The sequence below is a fragment of the Amphiprion ocellaris genome, chromosome 3 (assembly GCF_022539595.1).
Source record: "Amphiprion ocellaris isolate individual 3 ecotype Okinawa chromosome 3, ASM2253959v1, whole genome shotgun sequence".
Taxonomy (NCBI): Eukaryota; Metazoa; Chordata; class Actinopteri; family Pomacentridae; genus Amphiprion; species Amphiprion ocellaris.
In genome coordinates this window covers 10531373-10550615 of record NC_072768.1, presented here as the reverse complement: position 1 = coordinate 10550615, position 19243 = coordinate 10531373, and the positions used below count along the sequence as shown (strand labels likewise).

At 38.0% G+C, this 19243-nt stretch overlaps 1 long non-coding RNA gene across 1 annotated transcript in view; it reads left to right on the top strand.

Moving 5' to 3' along the window:
* Positions 1-1345: 1345 nt before the first annotated feature.
* The window catches only part of LOC111564867 (uncharacterized), a 58676-nt gene continuing 40778 nt past the window's right edge, over positions 1346-19243 (top strand). The window contains exons 1-2 of the long non-coding RNA XR_004846903.2: positions 1346-1563; positions 2687-2739. This is a non-coding gene — a long non-coding RNA (uncharacterized LOC111564867). The remainder of the gene's footprint in view (positions 1564-2686; positions 2740-19243) is intronic.

Here is a 19243-nt window from a genome sequence, read left to right as displayed (position 1 = left end):
AAGACAAAATGTGCATCACTGAGAAAAAGTTACCTCAATCCCAACCATGTGTCTCAGTTTGAAAAAAAATCGAGTATGTTTGTTACAATAATGTCATGAAATATTTGTCACAACAGCTAACAGGTACTCAGTTTTGCAGTTTATCTGGAAAAACCACAAACATATTTACCTGACTGGTGCCATCACATAAATATAGTAGCCTAAGCCAGGACCTCTTTCATCACACTGTTGTGGTAGCCTGTGTTAACAAAGTCTGTAAACTTCTCCATGTCCATCCACTACAGGTGCCACCAGGAAGATGTTAAAAGGGAGCTTAACTGTTGCCAAGATCATGCTCAAGTAGAATTGCTGGCCTTCGCTCTATAATACAATATTTTAAAGTCTTGATCTTATTATGAGAAGTGCCCTTATGATATCAGTTGGTGGTATATTCTATTAGTTTTAACATTGGGGAATAAGTATTTGCTGTTCCAACACGACATCACTACAACACAGTGTATGTCATTAAACAACCACATACGATTTTATTGGAAATGATAATGGGCAGATGGAGAGTGGGGTCATACACCAGAAATTACGTCACACATCTCCAAAGCACAGAGTTATTGAGGTTGTTGATGCTGCTTGTAGAATGTTGTCCCACTCTTCCTGAAGGACTTGATGTAGTTGGTGATCATTTTGGGAGACAGGATCATGTTGTCGGTCATTCAGAGCATCATGAGGCAGCTTGTCTATGATATTGTGCTGTCGGAAACGATTTCTTAAACCACAAATAGAGCAGTGTTGGACATTTAAGGGCCTGACTGACATGCCAGCATCCAGCATGCCAACAACCACATATCCATATTGTCTCTGGCATAGCGTTATTTGAATGAATTTTAAAGTTGCCTTTTATAGTCAATAGTCAAAGGGATATCTATGTATCGGTCACATTATTTGATCATTGTCCTTTAAATCCACATTTGACTAGTGTGTGAATTAACTCAATGGTTGAGAATTTGTTACCAGTTAAACAGCTCAAAAACACCTCTCTAACCATAACAATCGAAATTTGATTTGACATATTTTTATTCAGTGTTAATTAATTTCATAGCCTTCAATTTTTTTTCTCCTGTGTACACTATTCAAACTATAAACTACAATCCATCAGCTGGTAAAATAATTCTTAGAATTACAGTTCACAATGAAATAAATTAAAATTGATTCAAACTAACTCGTGAATAGATTTCCAAATCACTTTTGATGACAATCTAGCTTTAACAGTTATTGTTATAGACATGATTCTGATTGGTTAGTTTGTAACTTCCGGTCGACACGGAAGTTGACTTGTGAACCGACCGGTGAACCGCGAGCAACTTTCGAGTGGAACTAACCGCTGATTCTTCAGTGACAAACTTAGCTTGGGCTACAAAAAAAGTGACTCTGTGACTTTTTAAAAAGTTGTCAGGACGTAAATGATAGGAAGACATTTTAGACGATAAGTGGCCAGACCTGTCAAACACCTGTATACAGGTGGAGGTTAGCAAACCGGAGCGTCCATTACAGCTCACAGCACGATGAGCGGTAAGTAAAGTATGATTTGACTAACCTTAACAAGGTGGCGCATTGACATAAAACCACGAATTCTTCATGTAAAAGCATAAATTGTTACCTAAGCTTGAAACGTATCAACTCGGAGCAGAGATATAACGTCATAGCTAGCTTAACTGAGCTAGTTAAAACGTAGTATGGAGAAACGCTAGCCAAACAATTGTTGCTGTTAGCGCAAAACTATCATACTATAAAACCTTTAAAACGTTTGGCTAGCATTAGTTCCTGAATTGGCCTCGTGTCCCCTGACTTCTACACAGTAAAACCCACTTGGTTTGTATAAATTGCTCGTTGAAAGTATCTGATATAAAGGCATTTTGTTTGCTCTTGTAATTCAATTTAATGCGGCATATCTGTTGATATCATGTCTGGCAAAATTATTTTCATAGCGTTTTTGCTGACGTAGTTACATAACATTGTTCTGTACATTAACCAACAGTAAGTTTAGGTTAACAGAAGCTCAATGCTCAACAGCTAAACAGAGCTACCTGCAGGGTGCTAAAGACTTTGTTCATGTAAAAGTCAGGAGACATGTCGCCCAAGAAAATACCACTAGCCAAACTTTTCTGAGGTTTTATAATGAGGTGTTATTGTATGTTGGACTACCAGCTTTTTGTCTAGCGTCCCGCAATAGTTTTAGCTGGCTCAATTAAGCAACGAAGATTTACTCGGATCACTCGGATTACTCGTTGATGTAATTACAGTTTGTGTTGGCCTGCGGATAACAATTATTTCCGCTGCTGATTAATCTGTACATTATTATCTGGACCAGTTGCTTGGTCAGAAAATAGTGAATAATATAGATCAGTGTTTCCCAAAGACTAAAATGATTTCCTAAAATGTGTTATCCCTTCCACAGCCTAAAGACATTTAGAAAGAAACCATAAAATATGCAGATTTATGAAGCTGGAATCAGAGATTTGGATGTTGTTTTCTTAAAAGAAACAACAACAAATTTTCACTGAAACAGAAAACTCCATCAATTTGATTCATCTCAATGTAGTTGCAGTGATGTAACTGGTAATTCATATTCAGCGCAAGAACTGAATTCATAAAATTACCATACCTGGAGTATAACACATTTGTTTCAAAACAGGCATCAAAGTGTCAGTTGGAGAAAGAGAGTCACCAAGAGCAGAAGAGGATAAGGTAAGTTGGAGCATTTTTTCAAACCCTTGTAGTTGTTGGTGCTAGAGGCCAGGACACTTTAACGGGTTTTACCCTGAATGCGATGCTTCAGAGTAACGCAATGTCCTGTTAACATTGTACTTGTCTATACTGTAGAGCCTTTCTCATTTGTTTCAGAAGAATTTCTTTTCTGTCCCAAGTGACTGGGTGTGGACTACCTTTTGATACCATGAACTTAAAATGATATTCGTAAAATGTGTCACTACGGCCAGGATTCAGCGGGACCATGAATTGGATAGATCATTATTTTGAAACCAAATACATCTGTTATGTTGCACTCTGTTGTTGCTGTCTGCACATGTTTGAGCAAAGGGATGGTGTAGATTATAAGAACTGTGATTGGGCAGCTTGAACAGCTGCTGTTTTCTCCTGTAGTTTGTGATGGAGTTAGAAATTGTTTATAGTAAAGAGGTTAATGACCTGCTTTTTAGAGACATACATGGTACTTCCCATGAGCTCTGTTCCTTTGCAGTGAATGAAAGACTGTAAACACAATTCATTTGGTTGAATGATTTGAGTTGTTCCATATTCAAGGCAAAACATACCCATAGCAAGTCATAGCATGTAAACACAGCTTCTTTCCAGTGAATACTTAAGGCACAGCCTGACAATGCACCCCATTGTGTTTGTGGTTGAATAACTGACTCTCGACAAGTGTAATTCTATCATTGTCTTTCCTCCTTCCAAGTGTTGTGCTAAGTGACAACTGTTTCCATTGGCTGGAGAGACCATTTACCCATCAAAGCTTTGTTGCTGGGATCTAAAATTGGAAGAACATATAATTTTTTTTAAGCCTGTTACATCCAAAATGGTAACAGGCATAGATGAATTCATGAAAACTGTTAATAGTAACTACTAATGAAGCTTCTGTGTCAACTGAAATTATGCTAGATCGACAGATTTATCACGTTAGTAATTTCTTTTTGCAAAAAGACGCAGAAACAAAAAATGGCTCCCTGATAAACATAATGGCAACTACTAGTTTAAGCAATGGAACAGGATTATGATGTCAAGAAGGGTTGCAGTTGATAGGTAATGAAGTCAATCTACATAATAAACAGAAATGAAAGAATTGCAGGTTTAGCAGGACATTTATTATTATACTACATTTATTTATTTATTTATTATTATTATTATTATTATTATTATTATTATTATTATTATTATTATTATTATTATTATTATTATTATTATTTTTACAGCTTTAGTGCACACCAGTGTGATGTTTCCTGTCTGAACGATTGCCTTTATGTTTATTCCATCAAAGTAGTGGCAACAATCATACTAGTTCAACCTTGTAACATTTATGCATCATTTTCATCATGGCACAAGTCCTCACTGCATGTAGTCGCAGCCTCCAACAATCAGAGGAGAAATCTGGTCTGGGATCTTGGTCTGACCTGATGTTTGGCCCAGATTATCTGGTAATGTGAAGCTTTTACTTATCTACACTTAAACCCTCTGAGCTGCTCACAGACTCATCTGGGCTGCCTCAGTAACATCAAGCACGTTTCATATTAATTGGGCTGATTACGATTATCATGTTGCCAAGCAAACATTGTAGCCTTTAACGCTAATGTTGGCTACAGATATTAAAACTTATAGCTAAAACCTAACCTGCATTTCTTGCTGAAGAGTAAACATCCCATGTTGACTAAATTTTCCAACCATTTTCTAATCCAGACCACTTCAGCTGTCTGCTTTGTTTTTTTTCTCAATGCAGACTATCAATAGGTTTGCAGCAACTTGTTGCATCACTGCCTTTTATTTGGTTTACATTATGTGAGGTGGTTCACTGCTAACTACCGATAACCTTAAAAATATCCTATAGTGTGTCATGTACCATTCTTTTCAAATCCTGTATTTTATGCATGTCTAAGATTAGAGAGAAGATAAGTTTTTCCTTATGTGTGTGATGGAAGAAATCTGTTAGGATTTTAGAATTTCTGTTGAATGCCATGCCTTCTGTGTATGTCTGAATGAAGCTGTAAAGAACATTAATGTAGAAGTGACCTATGTCTAAAAGACATAATGGTGCCACTTTAAACAGATTGATGAATCCAGCAATGTTGCCTGTTCCTTGTCTGAAAAGGGCTTAATAGTGACAGCAGTATGTAGAGACGTAATAAACAGACAGATTCCTGTGACGTGAAAATAAAGCGTTAGGTGTTAAGTGTTTATGATTAGAAAAACTGTAAGATTCTTGGCTTTCGTGACTAACATCAGTGCATTTTAATGCACCACAAAAAAATCTTTGTTACTCTATCAAGGATATAGCATACTTCTTACAGATGGTGGTTATAGCATTGATTTTTATGCATTTTATATTATTTTTAGTCATACAGGGCTCAGCTACAAGCAAGACAGGTTAAACATGAAGTTAATAGCAGTCATGCATATTCTAGTGTTTCTTTCCACATATGCATACCCATTCAGCTGGAAACCACAGATGACCTCCAGCTGACTCTTTAACAAGGCAGCATAGTCAACTCTAAAGCAAATCTGAGTTTGTATTTAAGAATATAAACCAGTGTGTTAATTAAATGAACCCCTCAATAGTAACTGATATTGTGCGCATACGGTTGGCCCCTTTTAACCGTGATTGCTGAGGAACTGTTTTTGTTATTTTATGGTCTGCCAGCACAACCTCTGGATCACATTAAAGTGAACTTTGCTGTTGACTCCATTGTCTCATGAAGTCAACCTTTGCACTTGAAAAAGCTGAATGATGCTAAAGTTAATGTTGCCTTAGAGGGAATCATCATATCATTTACATTGCATTCAGATTCAGGGTGTAACGCTGAACGATGATCAACGGAGCGGCATGATGTGCCATATTTCAGGGCCACTGAGCAGCTTGTCCAACTGACAGAGAGAGAGAGAGAGAGAGAGAGAAACCGAGGGGGGAAGTGGAAAGAGAGCGAGAGAAAGAAGAGGGAGAGGGGTGAAAGGGAGGTAAGCAGGGACAGAGAAGTGGGGATAAAACCATGTACACTGCACATGTTGCCCGCAGAACTCCAGAAAGGGCTTTGCTTTAAATGATTCAGAGCAAAGATTAAATATTTATTGAGGTGAAAGATTCATGTATGGCACATCTATGAACTCATTGCTGTGTGGCTACATTATATCATGCTCCAGTATTGAGTTAGGAGTTTATTTTTTTTCAGTGTTTGGTCGATTTGTGAGAGATTTTGACCATTCAGTTTTTTTTTTAAACTGAAGCCAAAGGACCAAACCTATACTCTTGAACAAATAAACAAAAAAACCCCACCAAAACTAATGTTGATTTTACAATAAAAGTCCACAAAAACTGGCTTCAAATGTACAAAATGTCACATGTTCATCTTTTTTTGATGCAGCTTTTTAAATGCAAAGTTTTAAACTGTAGCTGCATTTTTGATTAATCAGTCCAGCTGCAGATTTCAATAAAATGCCTCATTAAGAAAAATATTTGCTTAATATATGTCTCTAAGATTTAAATTTTTATGAAAGTTCTGTGTGATTTTTCAAAAGTTCGTTCAGGTAGTGTTGGAAGCAAGTGAAGTTTATTGTACATTCAAGTGCAGACAAATATTTCATGTCAGCCTTAGCACACAATGGTAATTTTTGTCATTGTTGTTGAATTGTTGACACACGGCTAATTTGCCCGATTGCTATAACCATTCGATTATTTGTCTTGCAAAAATGTAGAGCGAGAAATTTTTGGTTTCGTCTGCAGGTTGGATGCTGAGATGAACCACAGGTAACTGGAGGTTTGTCTCCGATATCCGCGGGGGTCCTGCTGCAGTCGGTGTGGGGAAACCAAATTGAATCCTTATGGCTCGGGGTCATGGCAACAGTTCAGATGTTTATTGATTAAACGTCAACTACCCAGGTGAATGTGATTCACAACTCACAGGGGCCTAAATCAACAATCCATCACCGGTAGAGCAACATTCAAACCTACACATCATCGCTGAGTGTTGAAATCTTTTATTGTAATTTAAATCTACTGCGTTGTAAGGCAGGTGAAGAGCTTTGTGCTGGAATATCTGAGTTGGCAATAATCTTGATGTTAGTTCTCCCAAGTTCTGAAAAGGCTCAGTGTTAAGTTGATACATGAATGAATATGTGGTAGGGCTGTTATTTTAATGAATGTTGTGGTATGTTTCATGAACCAATGGAGAGCAAACACGGCGGCCTAAAATCAAGCATCCTTGCATATTATAATGGTTTGCTGCTTTGGGTACAATTTCAGGCAATGAAGGCCCTCATCCGGGGGACTGAGGGGAGCAATTTGCTGGTAGGTGTAGTGGAATTGTAGTGGGGTATATTAATTTGGATTCCAGACCCTAAGGGTGACCCTTCACATGAGACAGAGCTCTGGCAGTCCTGGTCTTCATGCAAGCCATGAGCGTACAGTGACACATAACCTTGCCCTGTCACCACCCTCACCAATGTGTCAGCCAACATTACTGTGATTGACGTTGAGCCAGCACTCCAGTCCTGTGAGATCTGAGGCTCTGTATAACCTCGCCCTAGCTGCGTACCAGGGCTAGGACATTTGGGGCATGGTGCTGGATCATGATGCCATCTGTGTTTGTAGCTTGTACTTCTGTTGAACGAGGGCACAAGCTTTTGTAACCTTGTGTAAATGTGAGCTCTGTTTGTAGTGCTATCTCAGCCAAAATGTTTTTGTGAAGTATCGCGCCATTATATTTCGAAAGAAGTGCTTTTACAGAAGAGTAACATGTTAACAGAATACAGTAACTTAAAGAGGGGGAATCTTTATTGTCAAGAAATTAAACTGATCAAGATGTATAGAGCTATGTCATTATTTAAAACATCCTGTAAATGACACAAACAGTGCTAGTAAATGTTTACATTAGGAGTGAGTATGGAGTTTATTAGTATAGATTATTGCAGTGAAATCTGCTATTGAAGTGGTAATATAATGCAAAATATGTCAGTAATCATGCCATTTGTTTTTAATTGCTAATTGGTACTGAAGTCTCTCGCTGCTGAGTTCATATTCCGAGAGATTTTAGCAGCAGGACAAGTCAAATTTGGTTATGTTTTCTGACTTTATCAGGATTTGTATATGTCAGTTAATCAAGTAGATGTTACACTATACCTATACTGTGCTGTCATTTTTTTGTTCTTTGCCACCAGTGCACCATGGGAAGGGGGCATTGCCCTGGTCCCCTTAAATGCACATCTGGGTTTTTGTTGATTTCTTTATTTTATAGGTTTGAGGGTAAGATAATTCTTTTATCTATGTATTTTCTTATTAATTCATGTGTTTTTTTTGTGTGTTTTTCATTGTAGTGTCAAGGTTGAAGTTGGTATCTTTGTACCTTGATAAACACAGATGAAAGTGGTTTAATTACATTAAGCTGGCTAAATTCAAAATAAACCTTTCTTCTCGTGGCCTTTATTTAAAATCGGTCTTTTAAAAATTATCAGTAATTATGAATTATGTTGCCTGAAATGAAGCGTTTTAACGTGATAGACTTTCGAGCCATATAGCCCAGCCCTAGGCGATATGTTAATTAAGTTATGTTAATTAGCTATGTTAATATTCAGCTGGCCACTGGCATTCCAAAAACTGGCTATTGTGAATATATTGACAGAGGTGCGCAACACTATTTTAAGAATCCGATGGCATCAGATCCATGTTTCCCCTGCATTGATTTATTTGTAAAGCCTGCCAGAGTATTAACACTGACCGCCACACATTGATTTTCTATTTTTTTACCATTTAAAAAGGGGAAAATCTTACTTCATTGCAGAGCTGCAACCTGCTCTGTCTTTCCATCTCACAAACACATTAACAACAATCCTGTTTGTGAGCAACCCTTTCCTCTTTGTGCACCCTCTGAATTAAAACATACATGATAGCAATGATTGCTGTGGACTTTACCTAGCAGGACAGAATCAAAGTACAGAAATGGTTGGTATTATGAGCGACTCTGTACAAATTTGTCAAGCACAGATGCATTGAAGTTAACTCTGATAAGTTGTTCTATTGATGTTCTTAACACAATGCTGTCAGAGAACCAACTCTTCCATGAGCATGCAAAATACCATGTAACCTTTCCAGATCTGTGATTTTTAATTGTGGCATGGTCTTTACAAGTCTATTTACTTAGCCAGGCTTGTAGCTGATAACTAGGCTTTACTGTCCGGACAAATTCTGCAGTAATGTGGAGAGTACATCATGATGGTCCATGAATACGACTTCGTTTCTCTTTCTAGGGTGCCAAACATGGTACACAACATTTGAATAACTGTTGAAAAACTACAATGTGGGCCTACCTAGACACGGACTGTAATTAATTCAACTCTGCTATGTGCCTCACAACGGCTTTAGCTACGCGCTCCTTGCTCATTTCTCACATGCAACTCCATCTGCCAGTTACTATGAGCACCTGCTTTGAGTTAGAGTTTTACAAATTGTTTTTTTACTGAGTTGAATTCTCGAGGAGGCAGACCATTAATTTGAAAAAACAAACAAACAAAGCAATCTGCTGCTGATGAATTCAGCCAGTCCCTGATAGCTGCTAAATTTGTCCAGCCACCCTGGACAGCCACCCCTACTCTACTCTCCAAGCTAAGTCAATTATGTGTCCAGAGACAGCACAGGAATCCTAGTCATGAGGCATTGCAGCTACAAATCCAGTGACTTGCTAAAGTAGGTATTTGATGGTGTGGAATGTAATGGGATGCCAAGGAAGGCACTTGAATTATCAAATGAGGAATGCAAGTGACAAACTTCTCATTTGGCCCTGCTGGCCTCTTTCCACTACCCCTCTACTAGCATCTGTAGGAAAACTGTGCACCTTCAGCTCAAGTGACAGCAGTAGGTTTGCTGTCTGTCCCACTTGCATATTCTGAATGTGAACTCACTCGTGAAACTGTCCAACACAGCCATCAATGTAGTGGAAAAGGAGCTTCAAGAAATGCTCGAAGTCATTAAAGTCTAGAATAAGGTGCTCATTTTTTGCTGGGTAGACAGTTAATTGAGGAACATTTAAATCATACCTTCTGAGGTAATCTTTTATTACATCTCAAAAGCATATACCCTGAAGGAAACAGTGAGTTTGAAGGCTTCATGTACTGGCCATGTTGGAAAAACTCTCCTACTGAGATGGGACTATCGTGTACTGCTTTGATTCGTCAATGTCATTTCAAACTGCAGTTTTGAGCATCATTACCTTTGCTGTGTTGTTTCATATAATGGGCGTTTCCTTGTGACCAGGGGATTTTAATAATGTATTGCCAGCTGTGTTCAGGCAATGCATTCTCATTTTATGTCTTAGTTTATCAGCTAGAAATTTCCTGCCGTTAAATCTTTACTGACAATGGGGACAATGACATGCATTGAAATATTGATTATTGTAAAGAAGACTGTACTTCCTACATGCTAATGTGACAACAGTATGACATGAATACAATCTGCAAAGTGCCATGGAGCTGATGGATACACAGAAGAGTTAACAATGGCACTGCTGTATAATAATTGGTGGTAGGACGTGATAAAAAAAAATCTAATTAGAGGCTTTGTAATTAATCACATTTTTGTCAAATAGAAATATTTAACACAAAAAAGGAAAGTTTTTCAATTCAATTACATTTTGGTTGACGACTGAATCAATGAATAGACATATACGTGAACTTAAACATCAAAAATGTTTATGTTTCACTTATATTTGTCTGCATTTTTCATCTGTCTACACAGATTACTGCAAACTCAACGTGCAATTATCGCAATTATATTCAACATTTGAAGACTTTTTGTAAACTCAAGCACTTTCAGTGTCTTGAAAGGTGGTCTGTTGTGGGCTGGCTACGCCGTTTGCTGGTACCAGGACTGTTGTAGCTTCACAGAATCCGTCGGTTTCTTGCATCTCATTCATTGTCAATGTGAAATGCACAGCGTTGCATGCTGGTTGTGTGGCTGCGTGTTTTAAGCTACCTTCCGGTGTGTCGCCCAGAGCTAATTTGCATAAAGTATCATTTATGCATATACAGCGCGGGGAGCGAAGGTCTGAAGAAACTTCCGTTAAACGTCTAAACTAGCTGTCGTAGAACTAAAACGAGGACAGATTCAGCAGCTTATCTCTCGCCTCAAATGCTTTCAGAAATACTTCTTGCTGAACAGTTGTCGTAATAAAAGAGAAAATTTGTGACCAAGCCGCCATGTTGGTCCGATGCATCTACTGGACTATAGGTCTGAAGGGCTGAAGTGGCCCACTAGTGACCCACCTACCAAGCGGTTGATATTCAGATGCAACACGTTTCCATGCAGGAAAAAATGGCCCTTTGGACTCGTAGGTTTAGCTCTTGTGCTCGCAGCAATGTGTTTTGCATTGAGGTGATGCCGTTGGCTTGAAGTGCTGTGGTGACAAGTAAACTCTTTGTTGGAAAACTGGCACACAACCACACTTTTATCCAAGCTGCTATCGGGAAGACTTTTAAAAGAAAACTTTCCACCCAACAGGCTCAATGTGGTCTCGTCTTCCTTCACTGTTCATCAAGCTTTCTTGTGCACTGACATCACTCTGAGTCCTGTGTGTCTTCTTGGTAGCTGGCAAGACTTCAGGTGCATTACCACCACCTACAAGGCTGGAGTGTGCATCAGTGTTAATAGTGTGACAGAAATTAAGGAATTGAGGAAGGTGCGATGAAATGCGTTATTTTTTTTAACACGTTATTTTTTCTGTAATTAATTAATTGAAATTAAGTCCCAGCCCTAATGATGATAATAAAAAAATCAGTTGCCTTTTACTGACGATCTGGTAGTGTCAAACCTAGCTTATGCTACCAGAAGAAACTGGAATGTTGTATGTAGCTAATCTCTTTCAAACATCCACACTAAAATAACATAAATGAAGAAAGAAATACTTAAATAAAATATATTTTTGTCTGAAATGAGGCTTCCATGTGTGCCTGCTTTTGCTAGCACTTCCCTATTTTTTAGTGGCAAATTGGATATTTCAGAAGAAGCAGTTTTAAAAAATTTTTGGTTTTGCCAATTGTATTTGATTGTAGTGTTAACATTGGACACTGGTATTTATTATATTGTCAACTTTGTGTGAATGCGGTTTCCACATTATCAAGATATAGAATGTAAATGTTGCAAAGAATGAGCTTGTGCTGTAGAGGCTTCAAGGTAGGAGAGACAAGAATGAACACTCACCACTACAACTCCTCTGTGCACCTGAGCCCCAGAGCATGGAGATTTTCCTTACACTGGATAACTGTTTGGTATGGACATGCATATAACCTGGTTTAGAGCACTTATTTGAAAAATGCTAACTTCTTTGTGGAAAAGGCAAAGAAAAATCAGCAATTGAGTCCAGTACAAACTATATTCCTAAACATAGTAGCCACTACTTTACAGCTACTTTTCCCTCGAGACAGTGAAAATAATTGTCATTATTAGTGTGTGGTTGCCGTTTTCTAAATAATTCATAGTGCCTATATTTGTCATAATGAAGAGACATTTCTGATGAGACACTGGAAGTCAGTGACCTCTGAACGAACCACAGCAAAAAGCTGGAAAAGCAGTGTGGAGGAGGGGTACTGTAGAGCAAATATATTATCGTAATCGCTGCAGTCCAGGCGATCATAGTGACTGTAGTGACACAACTGATATAGCTCACGATAAAATAAAATTCCTTGTGATGTACTGAAATAACACTGAACTACCAAACAGAAAGTGATTTTCAACAAGAGGACAAAATGATCACTCATGAGGTTACTACACAATATTTTATGCATCTGTCAGTAATATCAGAAACAAAACATAGTGGCACTTATCTTTAATTGCAAAAGGTGTTTTCTACAATACAGTACAGAGCAGTACTGTATTAACCTTCTGTAGAGAATGCCATGACCTACTGATGAAGTACATCTTCTCTCTGTTGGGTGGTCATCCACAGGGAAAGAGAACAATTAGGCCAAAAAAGGAAATGGTCAACATCAGGAAATGGCACTTCTGTTTCCAACCATGCTACCCCTTTGCCACTTTCAAGAAGACAATAAAAGAAGACAGGCAAAACTGAGAGTCAAATCGAAGGTTAATTGGAGCCAGGAAAATGTCAACCAATTTTACCGATCACCCACAAGGGATATGCAGCCCTTGGTGAAAAAGATGCCAGAATATCTGCACGGCATATTAGCTTCCTTTCTATAATGGCCTCCTGAAGAGAGTGATGGTGACATCTTCTCAGCACTCTGTTCCCCCTCCAACCATTTGTTTGTGTGCAAAAGACAAAGTGAGAATGTGTGTGTGGTAAAGTATGTGCATATGTATGGAAGTGTTGTATGTTTAATGTCAAAATCAGTATTGTTATTGGAGATGCAAACTCCCTGGGAACCGACAGGTGTTAGCACCAGATCTCCAACACCTCTGTTGCCATGACATATCCATCCCTTCCGGTTAATTCTACCAGAATACATGGAGGTTTGACAACTGCAGCCTCTCAGTTTGGGCTTGGTATGCTGTGTAGTATAAATAAGACAAATATAATGGGGTAAATAAAGTGAACCTCTCCTAAAGCTGTTTTTGAAGAGCTTTCATTATGAAATCTTTTGAAAAGGCGTAAATACAGTTTCTTGTACATGTGTTTTTGAATGATTATTACAGAATCACACGAATAGAAATCTGAAGGAAAGAATTGATGAAAAAACTTTTAAAGCTTTGAGAGAGAGGATTATGTGATTTTAAGGTTAATCTCAGCCATAATGTCACATCAGTGCAACAACTCATAGAATAAATCATTCTGACGTCAAGTAAAATGAAGAGAATTACCACACATAACCCTTTATATTTGACATACATTTACATTTTTTGTAACTGAGACCAGTCTGATGTACAGTGTAATGTGGGATTGTAGTCCCATGAATATTTTGTGAATGTCATATCTGGACTCTTACTGTTAAATAACAACTCATTTGTATGATACCTTCTGTTTAAATTGTTCAGTTGGTCAAAAATAGGCAATATAAATCAAAATAGAAATCTGAAAAGCAAAAATTAACAGAGTTCGACTATATCAATTACCCAATATTATTGATTAAATTGATTGATTAATGCTAATGAATGTTTTTTGCATCCTTACTGAGCAGTGCTCTATAGCCGCTGAAGTAACTCATGCTATCACTAACATTAAATGATGCTGTCAAACCTTACAGTCTCTTTTGTGCCTTTGACAAAGGGCAGCTTAGCCTTGATTTTCCTCACAGAACTATAGAGACTAATGACAATAAAAAGGATTACTCTTGGTATGAGAAAAGGTGGTGTAGTCCAGTCTTAATTGGTGAGTTCCCTTGCTAAGTTGATCTAGTCTTGAGGCTGCCAGTCAGTGAACTGGTCAATTAATCTCTCCTCTCTCATAATGAGGTGGGGGATTTCAGATGGCTGGTCCTTCACACAAAGACAGACAATGTGCCCAGAGGATCTTCTGTCCCTGCACCAAGTGACCTGACAATTAAAAAATGTACCTCCCTACTTCCCCTACCCCACCAGGTGGCAAATTGGTCTGACCCAACATCATATCAAAAGGACAAACCATGACTTCAAATCAACTTCAGAGGCACAGAAGGGGCAAAGGGCAATATCCTCCATGAAATAAGATTGTTGTAGTAGGGCTTATGGCCCCATATTGGTCTGCCTTCCTCATTTTGAGGTAAATGAAAAGAGACTTGTTGGATCCTCCCTGCTGTGTTTCACAAAGGTTTACCCTCTCAGAGGCAAAAAATGTGTTGTAGCTTGACATTAATTTGATGATGCAGATGTGACAGTGGAAAAAGCTAAATGTTATGGGTTAAATGTGCTCGACCTTGCATTGTAGCAGCCTTTAAATCTATTTAGGGAGAAAGAGGATAATAGAAGAGCTGGTCAAAGATCAAAATCCTGATATTTAACCTTTACATACTTGCTATCTGTACTCTATGTGTTTGTCAGTGCTGAAAAAAGGCATTTCTTACACTCAATAAGGTACTGAGCTATGCTCATCAGTTCAGTGATAATGAATATTAACACTGCCTTTTATACATTTCTGCAACTTATTATTACATGCATATTGTCAGTGTGTCCATGGGTGGTTTTGAATGTTTCACACATCAGTATGCTACAACCAACCATTCTAAAATGCTTATCATAAAACACAACAAAGTTGTAAATCCAGGCTTGCACGCTACAAAACTGTAACAGTTATCCTGCTGTACTGCAATTAAGAGGGGGAGTGGTCTTTAGGAGTTGGCATATCCGATTGTTTGAAAAGTAAGATCCAAGGCAGAGATGACTCCCTCAGAGCAGCTGACCTCCAGTACTCTGATGTTAAAACTGTCTTTGCTTGCAGCAGCTTGACTGCATGATAACATTACTTTGACACAAAAAGTATGCCCCAGGAAATTATGATTATTTATTTTAAGAATAAAATTGTCTGAAGGTTGATTTAAAAAAATAAAACAAAAAGCAAAATAAAAAATTTGACTATGAATCGAGAAGAAAAAAAGATAATCTACCAGTAAACCAAAAATAAATTTTGAAATCTGCTGTATGCTTAAAAATATGGTCAATAGTAATGTGAAATTTACCTAATATGTAGATGGTGACCCAAAACATGCACGTCCCTTACAACCAGTTACCGTAAAGAAGTCCCAGTATCAAAATGTGCAATTACAGGACTGCAACCAGCAGTTGTTTTAAGAATTGTTTAACGGGTCTTTTTAACACTTGTGACTGGCTGAGACAAAAGTTAAGATTATTAACAGTTTCTGAGACGGCAGCTGTTTCTTTATACTTATAATCTTGCCAGTAAAACATGCCTTTGTTGTAAATGTTTGAGTGATACTCAGTTTTGCTTGGTTGGACTATGAGAAGGTACATTTTACCTCTTATTGAGTGTACTTGAGAGTACTGCTCAAGCTAAGCATAAAGATTGCTGATGGCATTGTTTAAGTTGACTTTTGAGTGTCATTTGCTACAATCCTCAGTGATCCATGACTTTACCAGGTGCTGCCATGCAGAATGTTGCAGATACCAGGAATTAATCCACTCACTGCTTCAACCTGGTTGTGTGACCCCTGACATTTTGACATTGTCTGCCAGACTTTGAACACCACAGAATTTGAAAGAGAAAATACTCGGAAGTCTCAGTTTTTACAGCCCATGTTTGGATTTCTAAAACTTGATATACATTTGGCGCACAATTGCTGTGCATACATGCATTAGTAATGCATTGTGTAGATTATGCATTATATGGATTTTGATACCTGTCATAATGCAAGTTATTGCAACACAAACTTGTGTTCTCATTGCCTTAACAATAAACAATAAACATGTAAAAAGGGAAAGATTTGCCACAAACACATTTCATGTCATGGAGTGTCCTGTCATATCCATTTTTAGCCAGTAGGTTGCTTTCACCACTTCCTTGATTCCTGCTGGTTTTGCACAGAGTTTGGATCCACTTGTGGGAATGGATTTATGCTTATGCAGCTTAATGTGGCATGAAGAAATATTTAAAATGGGCTTTGTTTGCAGTTGGAGAATTTAAATCTGAACTCTTTAAGAGGTAGTTGACAAATGTACATTGATGCGTGCTTGTACCCACTATGGTATTTAATAAATTCATGTATATCTTTTTGGTAAGATTTGCTTTAGTAAGAAAGAAAACTGGTTTTGTGAGTCCTGTGACAGTCATTTAGTCAGCAATCTGCATTATACAACAATATTTACCTACAGTATATTTTTCTCTCAGAAGTTCCATAGTCTCACATCAGGTGCCCCTTGGGATCCTACTACCTATATGGATCAGTTATCGGAAATACCTGTATTATGCTGAAATGAAAACATTTAAATGTAAAAACATAGTTGAGTATCGGAAAAAACAGTCCTTAGTAACACATGCAGGCTGTATATAAAATGTGGATGTAGCGATCACTTGGTCGACCTTTGGTTTAGTGACTGCTGTTTTTAAAGGCTCTTTTAAAACCAGATGCAATGAGCAACGGGCTCATTTGACTGAGAGTTGGAAGGCGCTACACACAGCGATACAACATGACCTGTCCAATTATAATGCAACACTAAAACATACTCTGCTTTGCTTTGCTATTTATTTTCCTCTAAAATAACATCTTGCTGTATTGAAGACACTTGAAATTAGAGATTGAGACCATGAACTCATTATGAAAAGGGTTACTGAGATAACAGATCATGTAGAAAGTAGTCAATTTCTCATAGACTTCCACACAGATGACTTCTTTTTGCACCTAGAGGAGTTGCCCCCTGCTGGCCATTAGAAAGAATACATGTTTAAGGCGCTTCCACATTGGCTTCACTTATTAGACCTGGAAGCTACGTCCATCGTTTATGTAATGTCTATGGTTACACAGTCTTCAGTTGCATCTTTTCCGTATCGATTGTATCCCGAGCAAGACTAAAGAAGTTGCCAGACAGATCTTTCCGTCATCAGTATTGGTGTATATCATAAAATAAGAATATTTCAGAATAGAAATGCCACACAAGGTTTAAGGATGATTTGGAAATAGTGTCTCCAGTTTGGCCATCCAGCAGCACTGACAAATTGATTTTAACGCTGGAAAATATTTTGCTCATTACATACTTTTCAAGCAGTTTAAAAACTGTTAGGTTATCCACATTAGGATCATTTGTCTATGTTTTGTGGTAATCCGTATCAGTATTGGCCTCAAAAATCCATTAGAGGTTTGCCTCTAATTGTGACCTGTACTATTAGGCGGCGACATGCAAAGTTATTGTATAAAAGGCAGCAAAGACAGATGGATGGCAGAGTGTGTTTCTCAGCCAGTAGGTGGTAGTGATATTACATCAGGGATGTATACTCCTTCAAAGTCTTTAAACAGGCTTTTAGGAGGGAATCCATCCCTTCTCACACTGTGGTGGAAGAGAATTTCTGTATTGCCCATCATGTTTCTGCTGTATATTACTTTTTTATGAGTGTTTCTTTGGGTTTCCTAACGATAGTAACGAAGTAAATCTATGGGTTTCTGCAACTGAGCAGGATTGCGCAGAGTTTAAATATTACATTTACTGAGAATCCTGCATATATTACCTTTAAAAAAAAAAAAAGCATGTTTTTTTCCCCCTGTGAACGGTGTATAGCCAATGACATATTTGCACCGAATATGTCTAAACATGAACTTGACCTTACTTATCTTCAATTTCTGGTGACTGGATTGTTCAAATAATAAAACTCCTATGAGGCATGATTTAATAGTGAGAGTAGCCTAAGTATGGGTCAAGATCAGAGTCAAGTTTTTTTGGCTCTGTCTTGTGGAGTACAGACTCCACCGAGAGTAATTATTTGTGGAGGGTTTAGGGCCCTGGGGGTGACGGAGTGGGCGGGAGGGGCAGAGGGTGCGCTGAAACGGAAAGCACGCCAGTCCCACTCACGGTTGATGCTCAGTGAATCTGAAAGGTCATGTCATGTTTTCTGGCAATTGACTCGATTGGTTTGGATTCTGCAACATAAGGCAGGGACAGTGGAGTGGTGTGTGTATGTGTGTGCGTGCACGCTTATTTGTGTGTACGTGTGTTTCTGCACATTTGCTACGAAATGTGCCCCTGGGTTATTTTTTGCATTGACCTTATTACCCTGCACAGTGACGAGCTTGCCACATAACTTGCTCCCTCTGACTCTTTAACACACAAACACATTCAGATGTGGATATTTTAATCGCTAATTGTTAAAACCTTTTCGATATTTGTGGAATATATTGGCCACATCTACAGTACTGCAAGGCTTTTGTAATTTAGAACATACCCTAAATTATCAACAATAAATTTTCAGGAAACCTTTAATACCGCCTTAACTATGACAAGACATTTTCATGAAATGCTTAAAAATCTAGATTTTAATATACATTTGGAAATAACCGTCGAATATGTAGATGTGAAAATAGTAAAATAAATTGTTGGCTTGTGTTCTTCTTTAAATAAACTAATAAGAAAGTGTTACACATTTAATTAAGGTTGATTGCAATCATCAAATACAGACAATTTACAACTAGAAGCTAGAACCGGCATATTGTATGTACTGTGGTACAGCCTTTATGGATTTATCCTCGGATATGGCGCCTGCCTTGCAGCCATTCTCTCAACTAATTTACCAGAACAATGTAATCTTAACCTCTCCCCTTTATTCATCATCTGGGTGGCTCAGTGCTAGCTATAAATAAAGAAACACCACCAGCATCAGACAGATTTCTATATATGGTGTGAAGTGGAGCAGCTGCATTAAAAGCTCTGCAGCACATTTTCTTAAGAAATGTCATTTGCAGTATTTAGTGATTCGTGTTATTGTATATTTTGGCTTACTGACACAAGCATGCAAAGGGTTTATGTGTCTAGTTATGACGAAAACATGATAATGAAACCACCAAAAAGGAGAGAGTCTGTCCTCTAGGCGTTAGCACACTACATGCAGTTTTA